General features: G+C 42.4%; 1 long non-coding RNA gene across 1 annotated transcript; it reads left to right on the forward strand.

The window, feature by feature from the left end:
• Nucleotides 1–2,105: 2,105 nt before the first annotated feature.
• LOC121558664 lies at nucleotides 2,106–3,334 on the forward strand. Its single transcript, XR_006658482.1, has 3 exons — nucleotides 2,106–2,148; nucleotides 2,652–2,716; nucleotides 3,160–3,334. It is a non-coding gene; the product is annotated as an uncharacterized LOC121558664 (long non-coding RNA).
• The last annotated feature ends 10,223 nt before the right edge of the window (nucleotides 3,335–13,557 follow it).

Consider the following 13,557-nt stretch of genomic DNA (forward strand, 5'->3'; position numbering starts at 1 on the left):
GCATATATCAAACATTAATACTGGCAGGCTGTAGTTATAGAGGCCAACCTTAGGTATCTGTCTCAAGATAGGTCTCTGCCTCAAGATAGGTCTCTGTCTCAAGAATCTTCTCTTTCAATGGTCAAAAGTGACACCAGAATGAGTGTTTTGGATCTTCATGTTGTATTTGATGATGTTGCAGCAGGTTGACTTGACCAGGTGCTGCTAGTTAGGTGTTGCTGTCTACAGTACAGTGATAACCTCAAAGCTAAATATGTTCCAGTGACGTCACGTTGGTGTGAAACATGTTTACCGCGATGCTAGACAATCCCCTTCATGTCACACAACATGGGTTTCAGAGAAAAGGAACCAAGCTGAAAACTTTCCACTCGATCGAACCAATCGCTGCTCGTATGCCCTTTCATGGTAAAGTATATCTAGTCATGAACACGGAAATACGCAGCAAAGACCTTGTTACTCAAAGACCCAGCTACTCTCTGACAGTCACCATCAGACCATCAGACCACCAGATGGACAGGCTGTGTGTTGCTCTGATTGCATTCTTATGTGAGTAACTTGTTTTACTGGGCCTTATAGCTGGATGATAGCTGGTTTATTGATGTGGTTTTATAGTTGACTAGATCTGTTATCTTATTATGATATCTTATTATTGAGATATTGTGATGTTTGCTATATTTTTACATGCAGAGAACTTGATGATGAACCAAATGGCAATGTGTAGTTCTTCCAAACACTGTTCCTCTGCTACCTGTAGGTGCTGTTTCCTCCAGTCAGTTCTTCCTAACACTGTTCCTCTGCTACCTGTAGGTGCTGTTTCCTCCAGTCAGTTCATCCTAACACTGTTCCTCTGCTACCTGTAGGTGCTGTTTCCTCCAGTCAGTTCATCCTAACACTGTTCCTCTGCTACCTGTAGGTGATGTTTCCTCCAGTCAGTTCATCCTAACACTGTTCCTCTGCTACCTGTAGGTGCTGTTTCCTCCAGTCAGTTCATCCTAACACTGTTCCTCTGCTACCTGTAGGTGCTGTTTCCTCCAGTCAGTTCATCCTAACACTGTTCCTCTGCTACCTGTAGGTGATGTTTCCTCCAGTCAGTTCATCCTAACACTGTTCCTCTGCTACCTGTAGGTGCTGTTTCCTCCAGTCAGTTCATCCTAACACTGTTCCTCTGCTACCTGTAGGTGCTGTTTCCTCCAGTCAGTTCATCCTAACACTGTTCCTCTGCTACCTGTAGGTGCTGTTTCCTCCAGTCAGTTCATCCTAACACTGTTCCTCTGCTACCTGTAGGTGCTGTTTCCTCCAGTCAGTTCATCCTAACACTGTTCCTCTGCTACCTGTAGGTGCTGTTTCCTCCAGTCAGTTCATCATAACACTGTTCCTCTGCTACCTGTAGGTGCTGTTTCCTCCAGTCAGTTCATCCTAACACTGTTCCTCTGCTACCTGTAGGTGCTGTTTCCTCCAGTCAGTTCATCCTAACACTGTTCCTCTGCTACCTGTAGGTGCTGTTTCCTCCAGTCAGGATGGGATCTCTGCAGCAGAGGTGGAGCTGAGAGTCAGACCAGGAGACAACATCACTCTCTATAGTGACTGTAGAACAACACTTGGAATGTACACTGTTTGGTTCAGGAACTGCTCTCATGAGCACCAGCCTCCTCTAGTTGTTACATATTATAACCGTTTGTCATCTCATTTCCTAAATCCTCTCCCTCGGTATACGATGTTATGGAACCGATCTAGTCAGTCCTATGATCTACTGATTGAGAACATCACTGGATCTGACCTGGGACTCTACTACTGTGGGACTAATGAGAGTATTGAACAGAAATACGTCTACCGCTATGGACATGTCATGAGAAGGCTTTCATTTGGTAAGAACAATGTATTATTCTATCTTCATTTAATGGCTGTATATTTGGTTTTGGTAAAGCATGTCTGGTTTCCTTGAATGAGAGGAGAATGAGGTCTATGATCATTGTTCTCCATTTATACCTGTGTTTTGTCCAGACGTCAGTCCTCCCGAGTCCCCCTCCTCCTCTCCTCCTGTAGACTGTGGACTGTGTTGGATGTTGCTGTTCAGTCTGTGTCCTGTGTCTGCTCTCCTCTCCTCCCTCCTCTCCTCTTCCTGTGTCTACTACTTCTGCAGAACAACAGGTACACTCACTCTCTCACGCTCTATGTCAGGATTCAACTTTTCACTCATTCATTTTTTAAGTCATTATTTAAGCCACCCCGTCTTGCTGTAAGTAATCAAGAAGCCGCCCCCAGGAGAGACAAAGGGTTTAGCCTGAACTCTGTTCAACCCCGGCTCGTTCCGGGATTTGCCTACGGGGGAGCCACAGGGTCACAGTCTGGTTTCAGTCCCTGATAAGATAAGACAACTGTAGAATCTGACCCGAACACAGGTCAGATGCCCATTTCACACACACACGAACCCAGTGAGAGGAACCAATTCAGTTCTCGCACAGCAACAGCGATCTACCAATCTAAAACCCATATCAATGTAAAAATCCACATCACCAATCAACCATCAATCAATCAATCAAATATTCTTTCAAATTATCTGGTAAACTAATGTAGACCATGTTAAATTGACAGCTCAATATCAGATGTGTTCTTTACTTGGTGTTTTAATGGTGATAACTCTTCCTCTGCAGCTGCAGCTGAGACTCAGGTTCCTCTGAACAGGACTACAACCAGGGGAAGTGACAGCAGAGAGAAGGTGTAGTCAGTATGGGTGTTGTAGTTCTTTGACTGGTGGCCATCTTTATTTGTAGTCCATGTTATTTGTAACCCAGTACTCTTCAAAGCAGTGGCAAGTATACTAATTAAAAACTAAAGGAATAAGCAGTAAAACATAATAATATGATGAATTACATGAAATAATCATAATGTATGATTATATATTAGTAACATTAACAGATTAATTGTAAAGTCTCTTTCTCTCTCCTCTCTCTCTCTCTCTCTCTCTCTCTCTCTCTCTCTCTCTCTCTCTCTCTCTCTCTCTCTCTCTCTCTCTCTCTCTCTCTCTCTCTCTCTCTGTCTCTCTCTCTCTCTGTCTCTCTCTCCTCTCTCTCTGTCTCTCTCTCCTCTCTCTCTGTCTCTCTCTCCTCTCTCTCTGTCTCTCTCTCTCTCTCTCTCTCTCTCTCTCTCTCTCTCTCTCAGGAGGAAGGAGATCTGTGTTATGCCTCGTTGGATATCCGTCAGACACAGAGGAGACCAAAGAAGAAGAAGAGAGTCCAGAACTCTGACTTCAGTACCTACACAGCCATCAATACCAGCAGAGTGTGAGACCTATACCAGCCATCAATACCAGCAGAGTATGAGACCTATACCAGCCATCAATACCAGCATAGTGAGACCTATACCAGCCGTCAATACCAGCAGAGTGAGACCTATACCAGCCATCAATACCAGCATAGTGTGAGACTTTAAGCATCATAGACTTAACTGGGAGGACAAGGATTTTGATGTTTTTACCAGTTGTTTTATTTTTGATGGAATAATTTTAACTTCCAATATATTTGTCTCTCGCTCAACGACAATGACAATGAGTTTAGAATTTATTTGTATTATTTTGTATCTTTTTTTGCCTTTTATAATTATTACAATTGATGTTTTTAAGCTTGCATTAATTTGACTGTAGAACACACCTGCATTGAATCTATCAGAGTAAAATAATATTTTCAAAACTTCAGGAAATATGGTCATATATCTTTTTGTAAAGTGAACTGATATGTTTTAAATGTACCTTGAATAAATATTGATTTAGTTTAATTTGATTGACTGATTTTACTTTCATTGCCGTAAGCATTTAGAATTGATTATAAAATTAGGTGTGGTGAAATGTGAAGACACTGCTTGTATCAAAAAGAGATAAAGTGACAGCGCTACTTGCAAGACAGATGATCCAAGACTGACGTAGTTTAACCCTATGGAACGTTTTGGTTTTTTAAATGTGCACCCCTTGAAACAGCACAGTTTCTGTGGTTTCATACAAACACCTAGCCTATGGTTGAAGTTTACTCAAAGTAGCTCAGTAAAGCTTTCAACCACATTCTCAATAGAGTTACATAGAGAAGTCAGGTGAATTACACCACGGAACATTATAATCTCAGAAAAACATCATTTTATTTTACAAATATAATTATTATTATAATTTATTATAATTATGTATTTATGGTCTGAGCTGGGTCCTGGTGGTGGTCTCCAGAGCTCTGTTTCTGTTCCTCATTCCTGCTGCCTTCTGGGTCGGGAAAACACACAGTGGGACAGGACATGGGGATATTCATATCAGTTTTTGTTAACTTAACTTCTCATCCAGTACAGTGATATAACAACAGTTTAACATGTTGTGTTGTTGTGCTAAAATCAGGAGTTGGTAAGGAGAAGAGGGAAGTCCAGAAAAGAGGCAGAGACCAGTCATTCTCCAGGTCTGTAGTGAATTGAACTTCTCTTCTACGTGTCCAATGAGATCAGCATGAAACTGTTGTCATGTGATTTCATCACGCCATCATCTGCTGGTCTGTCCCATTCTTTCTCTATTACCCAGATGGTTTTTATTGCTTTATTTTGGTGAATTTTTAGTAAGGGCTTAGAGATTGCTTTTAACCCAGTTTTTATTTTATTTCTATTTTATTTTATAAAGGTTTTTTACCATTTGAAAAGCTCTACAAAATAGTAGTTGTATTGTAATGGATTTGTTATTTTAGATTGAGCTACTTTTCATGTATGATTTGTATTTGTAATGGTTATCTTCTGGAATGAAATGGCAATTTTTTCAGAGATTCTCCTGTTCTGTGGTATAATCAACCTGATTTCACTATGTAACTCTATTGAAAATGTGGTTTCACTGAAAGCTTTACAGAGCTACATTTAAGACACTTAAAATGTTGAGCCATAGGCTACGTCAGGGCTCTCCAACCCTGTTTGTGGAGAGCTACCCTCCAGTAGGTATTCGCTCCAACCCCAGTTGTAACCAACAGGACGGTAGCTTTACAGGAACAGGGTTAAAGATTCCAGGGCTACGTGTTTGTATGAAACCACAGAAACTACTGTGGTTCTAATCAACAACGCTGTCTTCCTCTTAAGCCACACCCCATTAGCTCCTAAAACCACACCCCTTCGGTTCTAAGCCACACCACGTAACATTTAAATCACGCCCCTTAGCCTCCATGCTCTGGTTATGCATATCTGTCATCCTCTAAAGCCAAACCCTTTTCGTCTCTAAGCCACACCCTCTTCGTCTCTAAGCCACACCCTCTTCACCTCTAAATCACAACTCTTCACATCTAAGCCACACCCTCAAATACCTCAAAGGTTTGCTGGAGAATTTGTCAAACCAAATAGCATGACCTTGTACTCAGAGACCTTAAGGGGAGACAAAGAAATGATGACATGAAATCAAATTAAACTGAATCAATATTTGCATTTACATTTATTCAGCTACATTAACACATATCAATACACTTACAAATGAAATACAATTAATTTACACAACTAAAATTACAAAACAACAACTATATCAAGAGCTATTAAACCATATTCCCTGAGCTTAAAAACATTTTCTAAATCAATTTCGTTATTCTTATTAAAAGGCTACAAACAAAGTTAAAAAGAAATCACTAGTATGAAACGGTTTAAAACAAGAATATTAAAATATTCCCCCAAAATTAAGTAACTCTTAAAAATATCAAAACTGTCGTTGTCACACCTTCCCAGCTATATTGGTACAGGTCTCACACTCTGCTGGTATTGATGGATGGTATAGGTCTCACACTCTGCTGGTATTGATGGATGGTATAGGTCTCACACTCTGCTGGTATTGATGGATGGTATAGGTCTCACACTCTGTTGGTATTGATGGTTGGTATAGGTCTCACACTGCTGGTATTGATGGATGGTATAGGTCTCACACTGCTGGTATTGGTGGATGGTATAGGTCTCACTCTGCTGGTATTGATGGGTGGTATAGGTCTCTCACTCTGCTGGTATTGATGGATGGTATAAGTCTCACACTCTGCTGGTATTGATGGATGGTATAGGTCTCACACTCTGCTGGTATAGGACTCACACTCTGCTGATATTGATGGGTGGTATAGGTCTCTCACTCTGCTGGTATTGATGGATGGTATAGGTCTCATACTCTGCTGGTATTGATGGATGGTATAGGTCTCACACTCTGCTGGCATTGATGGATGGTATAGGTCTCACTCTGCTGGTATTGATGGATGGTATAGGTCTCACACTCTGCTGGTATTGATGGCTGGTATAGGTCTCACACTGCTGGTATTGATGGCTGGTATAGGTCTCACACTCTGCTGGTATTGATGGATGGTATAGGTCTCTCACTCTGCTGGTATTGATGGATGGTATAGGTCTCACACTCTGCTGGTATTGATGGATGGTATAGGTCTCACACTCTGCTGGCATTGATGGATGGTATAGGTCTCACTCTGCTGGTATTGATGGCTGGTATAGGTCTCACACTCTGCTGGTACTGATGGCTGGTATAGGTCTCACACTCTGCTGGTACTGATGGCTGGTATAGGTCTCACACTCTGCTGGTATTGATGGCTGGTATAGGTCTCACACTCTGCTGGTATTGATGGCTGGTATAGGTCTCACACTCTGCTGGTAATGATGGATGGTATAGGTCTCACTCTGCTGGTATTGATGGATGGTATAGGTCTCACACTCTGTTGGTATTGATGGATGGTATAGGTCTCACACTCTGCTGGTATTGATGGCTGGTATAGGTCTCACACTCTGCTGGTATTGATGGATGGTATAGGTCTCACTCTGCTGGTATTGATGGATGGTATAGGTCTCACACTCTGCTGGTATTGATGGATGGTATAGGTCTCACACTCTGCTGGCATTGATGGATGGTATAGGTCTCACTCTGCTGGTATTGATGGATGGTATAGGTCTCACACTCTGCTGGTATTGATGGCTGGTATAGGTCTCACACTCTGCTGGTATTGATGGCTGGTATAGGTCTCACACTCTGCTGGTATTGATGGATGGTATAGGTCTCTCACTCTGCTGGTATTGATGGATGGTATAGGTCTCACACTCTGCTGGTATTGATGGATGGTATAGGTCTCACACTCTGCTGGCATTGATGGATGGTATAGGTCTCACTCTGCTGGTATTGATGGCTGGTATAGGTCTCACACTCTGCTGGTACTGATGGCTGGTATAGGTCTCACACTCTGCTGGTACTGATGGCTGGTATAGGTCTCACACTCTGCTGGTATTGATGGCTGGTATAGGTCTCACACTCTGCTGGTATTGATGGCTGGTATAGGTCTCACACTCTGCTGGTAATGATGGATGGTATAGGTCTCACTCTGCTGGTATTGATGGATGGTATAGGTCTCACACTCTGTTGGTATTGATGGATGGTATAGGTCTCACACTCTGCTGGTATTGATGGCTGGTATAGGTCTCACACTCTGCTGGTATTGATGGATGGTATAGGTCTCACTCTGCTGGTATTGATGGATGGTATAGGTCTCACACTCTGCTGGTATTGATGGATGGTATAGGTCTCACACTCTGCTGGTATTGATGGCTGGTATAGGTCTCACACTCTGCTGGTATTGATGGATGGTATAGGTCTCACACTCTACTGGTATTGATGGCTGGTATAGGACTCACACTCTGCTGGTATTGATGGATGGTATAGGTCTCACACTCTACTGGTATTGATGGCTGGTATAGGACTCACACTCTGCTGGAATTGATGGATGGTATAGGTCTCACTCTGCTGGTATTGATGGATGGTATAGGTCTCACACTTTGCTGGTATTGATGGCTGGTATAGGTCTCACAATCTGCTGATATTGATGGCTGGTATAGGTCTCACACTCTGCTGGTATTGATGGCTGGTATAGGTCTCACACTCTGCTGGTATTGATTGCTGGTATAGGTCTCACTCTGCTGGTATTGATGGATGGTATAGGTCTCACACTTTGCTGGTATTGATGGCTGGTATAGGTCTCACAATCTGCTGGTATTGATGGCTGGTATAGGTCTCACAATCTGCTGGTATTGATGGCTGGTATAGGTCTCAGACTATGCTGGTATTGATGGATGGTACAGGTCTCACAATCTGCTGGTATTGATGGATGGTACAGGTCTCACAATCTTCTGATATTGATGGCTGGTATAGGTCTCACACTCTGCTGGTATTGATGGCTGGTATAGGTCTCACACTCTGCTGGTATTGATGGATGGTATAGGTCTCACACTCTGCTGGTATTGATGGATGGTACAGGTCTCACACTCTGCTGGTATTGATGGATGGTATAGGTCTCACACTCTGCTGGTATTGATGGCTGGTAAAGGTATCACACTCTGCTGGTATTGATGGATGGTATAGGTCTCACACTCTGCTGGTATTGATGGATGGTATAGGTCTCACACTATGCTGGTTTTGATGGATGGTATAGGTCTCACTCTCTGCTGGTATTGATGGCTGGTATAAGTCTCACACTCTGCTGGTATTGATGGATGGTATAGGTACTGAAGTCACAGTGAGCGAGAGAGCGAGAGAAAGAGAGAGAGACAAGGAGACAGAGAGAGCGAGAGAAAGAGAGACAAGGAGAGCGAGAGAGTGAGAGATTAAATTAATAATCTGTTAATATTAATTATATATGATCATACATTAGGATTATACATTATATATTGTTGCTTTTTTCCTTCTGTTTTTAATGATCATATCTGACATTGATAATAGTATTTGAATAAGGCTGGGTTGCCAAACACATGGACTACAAATCAAGATGACTACCAAAAATAAAACTACAACACCCACCTTGACTGTAGTCTGCACTCTGCTGTCACTTCCCCTGGTCGTAGTCCTGTTCAGAGGAACCTGAGTCTCAGTTGGAGCTGCAGAGGGAGAGTTCTCACCATTAAAACACCACGTTTGTGGTCAAACTAGGACACATCAGTTCAAAGTAAGTAGATGTTTACATATTGTGGTCAAGATGCTTTTCAAACGAAGGTTAAAAACATAGCTAATTATTTGAATAATAAGAAAGGTTGATTAGGAATACCCAGACTTAAAAAATGAATGAGTGACTAAGTGACTCCTGACAGAGAGTGAGAGAGTGAGTGTACCTGTTGTTCTGTAGAAGTAGTAGACACAGGAAGAGGAGAGGAGAGCAGACACAGGACACAGACTGAACAGCAACATCCAACACAGTCCACAGTCTACATCAGGAGAGGAGGAGGAGGACTCAGGAGGACTGACGTCTGGACAAAACATTAAACACAAACAGAACTACATTCTTAGATTGTCTACTGCTGAATGGATGTTTAAAGATGATCTTGAGGCAATGTTTTAATTATTATTTAATTATATGTATTATTTATTGATCAGCCTCGGATGATTGATTCAAAATAACATACATTTTCTTTGGCGTTCCTTACAACTGTACCTCTCTCATTCAAGGAACCCAGACACACCAATACTAATACAATATGAATAATACTAAAGATACAGCCAGAAGATCTATATATAGAATAATAATTGTTCTTACCAAGTGAAATCCTAGTGGTGATGTTTCCATAGTGGTAGACCTCTTTCTGTTCAATACCTCTTTTCCCTCCATCCACCACGTTAGTCTCCATAGTCCCACAGTAGTAGAGTCCCAGGTCAGATCCAGTGATGTTCTCAATCAGTAGATAATAGGAGTTGTTAGAGGGGTTCCACACCACATTATATCCAGGGAAAGGGTTATGCCAAATCAACCCAGGGAAAGGGTTGTTAATCAAAACCTTAGTTGAAATAACAAGACGCGGCTGGTACTTGTGAGAACAGTTCCTATACCACATAATGAATACTCCAGTAGTTATGTTGCAGTCACAGTAGAGAGTGATGTTGTCTCCTGGTCTGACTCTCAGCTCCACCTCTGCTCCAGAGATCCCATCCTGACCAGAGGAAACAGCACCTACAGGTAGCAGAGGAACAGTGTTAGGATGAACTGACTGGAGGAAACAGCACCTACAGGTAGCAGAGGAACAGTGTTAGGATGAACTGACTGGAGGAAACAGCATCTACAGGTAGCAGAGGAACAGTGTTAGGATGAACTGACTGGAGGAAACAGCACCTACAGGTAGCAGAGGAACAGTGTTAGTTCTTCCTAACTGGAGGAAACAGCACCTACAGGTAGCAGAGGAACAGTGTTAGGATGAACTGACTGGAGGAAACAGCACCTACAGGTAGCAGAGGAACAGTGTTAGGATGAACTGACTGGAGGAAACAGCACCTACAGGTAGCAGAGGAACAGTGTTAGGATGAACTGACTGGAGGAAACAGCACCTACAGGTAACAGAGGAACAGTGTTAGGATGAACTGACTGGAGGAAACAGCACCTACAGGTAGCAGAGGAACAGTGTTAGGATGAACTGACTGGAGGAAACAGCACCTACAGGTAGCAGAGGAAGGAACAGTGTTAGGATGAACCACACAGCTACTGCTACTCTGTTCTATATTTTACTCTCATTATTATCTATCCTGATGCCTAGTCACTTTACCCTGCCTTCATGTACATATCTACCTCAAATACCTTATTATTATATATCCTGATGCTTAGTCACTTTACCCTGCCTTCATGTACATATCTACCTCAAATACCTTATTATTATTATCTATCCTGATGCTTAGTCACTTTACCCTGCCTTCATGTACATATCTACCTCAAATACCTTATTATTATTATCTATCCTGATGCTTAGTCACTTTACCCTGCCTTCATGTACATATCTACCTCAAATACCTTATTATTATCTATCCTGATGCTTAGTCACTTTACCCTGCCTTCATGTACATACAGTGCATTCGGAAAGAATTCAGATCCTTTGACTTTTTCCACATTTTGTTACGTTACAGCCTTACCAAACAGGTTTTTAGAAATTTTAGCAAATTAAAATAAAAAAATACCTTATTTACATAAGTATTCAGACCCTTTGCGTTGAGACTCGAAATTGAGCTCAGGTGCATCCCATTTCCATTGATCATCCTTGAGATGTTTCTACAACTTAAATGGAATCCACCTGTGGTAAATTCAATTAATTGGACATGATTTGGAAAGGCACACACCTGTCTATATAGGGTCCCACAGTTGACAGTGCATGTCAGAGCAAAAACCAAGCCATGAGGTCAAAGGTATTGTCCATAGAGCACCGAGACAGGAGTGTGTCGAGGCACAGATTTGGGGAAGGGTACCAAAAAATGTCTGCAGTATTGAAGGTCCCCAAGAACACAGTGGCCTCCATCATTCTTAAATGGAAGAAGCGTACAACCACCAAGACTCTTCCTAGAGCTGGCCTCCCAATCGGGGGGAGAAGGGCCTTGGTCAGGGAGGTGACCAAGAACCCGATGGTCACTCTGACAGAGCTCTAGAGTTCCTCTGTGGAGATGGGAGAATCTTCCAGAAGGACAATCATCTCTGCAGCACTCCACCAATCAGGCCTTTATGGTAGAGTGGCCAGACGGAAGCCACTCCTCAGTAAAATGCACATGACAGCCCGCTTGGAGTTTCCCAAAAGGCACCTAAAGACTCTCAGACCATGAGAAACAACATTCTCTGGTCTGATGAAACCAAGAATGAACTCTTTGGCATGAATGCCAAGCGTCACGTCCAGAGGAAACCTGGCACCATCCCTACGGTGAAGCATGGTGGTGGCAGCATCATGCTGTGGGGATGTTTTTCAGCGGCAGGGACTGGGAGACTAGTCAGGATCGAGGGAAAGATGAACGGAGCAAAGTACAGAGAGCTCCATTGATGAAAACCTGCTCCAGAGTGCTCAGGACCTCAGACTGGGACGAAGGTTCACCTTCCAACAGCAAAGGTTCACCTGACCCTAAGCACTCAGCCAAGACAACGCAGGAGTGGCTTCGGGACAAGTCTCTGAATGTCCTAGAGTGGCCCAGCCAGAGCCCTGTCTTGAACCCGATAGAACATCTCTGGAGAGACCTGAAAATAGCTGTGCAGCGACACTCCCCATCCAACCTGACAGAGCTTGAGAGGATCTGCAGAGAAGAATGGGAGAAACTCCCCAAATACAGGTGTGCCAAGCTTGTAGCGTCATACCCAAGAAGACTCGAGGCTGTAATCACTGCCAAAGGTGCTTCAACAAAGTACTGAGTAAAGGGTCTGAATACTTATGTAAATGTGATATTTCCATTTTTTATTTGGAATAAATCTGCAAAAATTACAAGGTGTCGAAAGTGTTCCCCAGGGATGCTGGCCCATGTTACATACTGTACAATGCTTCCCACAGATATGTCAAGTTGTCTGGATGTCCTTTGGGTGGTGGACCATTCTTGATACACATGGGAAACTGAGCATGAAAAACCCAGCAGCATTGCAAAACACCAACTACCATACCCTTTCAAAGGCACTTACATTTCTTGTCTTGCCCATTCACCCTCTTTAACCTGTCTCCTCCTTCATCTACACTGATTGAAGTGGATTTAAACAAGCGACATCAATAAGGGATCATAGCTTTCCCTTGGATTCACCTGGTCAGTCTATGTCATGGAAAGAGCAGGCGTCCTTAATGTTTTGTATACTCAGTGTACATTTATAACTGTCACTTGAATGTTTGTTTTTTAAAACATTTTGCATCATTCCATTCCATTGTTAGTTTACCTGTCTTTCCTCTGTCACGTTCGTGTGGCTGTTCCTGAGGATCGCAAGCAATAGTGGATCATATTAATAGTGGTCCTCTGTAGCTCAATTGGTAGAGCATGGCGCTTGTAACGCCAGGGTAGTGGGTTCGATCCCCGGGACCAAATGTGAAAATGTATGCACACATGACTGTAAGTCGCTTTGGATAAAAGCGTCTGCTAAATGGCATATTATTATTATTAAGCTAACATATTGCAAGTTGGAAAATATTTTGAGACATGTAGCCTACTTGAATCATTATGGAACTCAGACCATACATAGCAGTTTAAACTTGGAGCCTGGCGCATGGTTCATGGGGACTGGACCGCTGTCATCACAGTTTCATGATTAGTGAGGATTATTAGGATCGATGTATATGACTACTGTTCAACCCCTGTTGAACACCTTTCTCACCTTCCAATATTTCATGGATTGAACAACTGAATTTGGCAATTTTCAGGATAAATCAAACCACTATTTTTGGTTCACCAATATATTTTGTGCGTAACGGCTCTCCAAACCTTTTCCTTTTTTAATATTCATAAATACTTTCCTAACCCTAAATAATCAAGAAGATCAGAGAAGATCAGAGTATTTTAAAATCTACCAATTGGTGCTGAAAAGGAGACGAATACTGTACAACTTTCATTAACACCGTTTATTTGCTTAAATCACTGAACACAACAGGAGAGAGACAGGCTTGTATTTGAGTCAGGCGTCCAATTTCCTAATGCACAAAGCTTTTTCTCATTTGCATAGTTAATTGTTGAATTCTTGCATTCAATTCTGTCATTTTAATACATTTCTTCATTACCTGGGTATGTAAGGATAGAGGGTTGGTAGGACTGCTGACAGCAGGGTATGTAAGGATAAA

The sequence above is a fragment of the Coregonus clupeaformis genome, unplaced genomic scaffold, assembly GCF_020615455.1.
Source record: "Coregonus clupeaformis isolate EN_2021a unplaced genomic scaffold, ASM2061545v1 scaf0262, whole genome shotgun sequence".
Taxonomy (NCBI): Eukaryota; Metazoa; Chordata; class Actinopteri; order Salmoniformes; family Salmonidae; genus Coregonus; species Coregonus clupeaformis.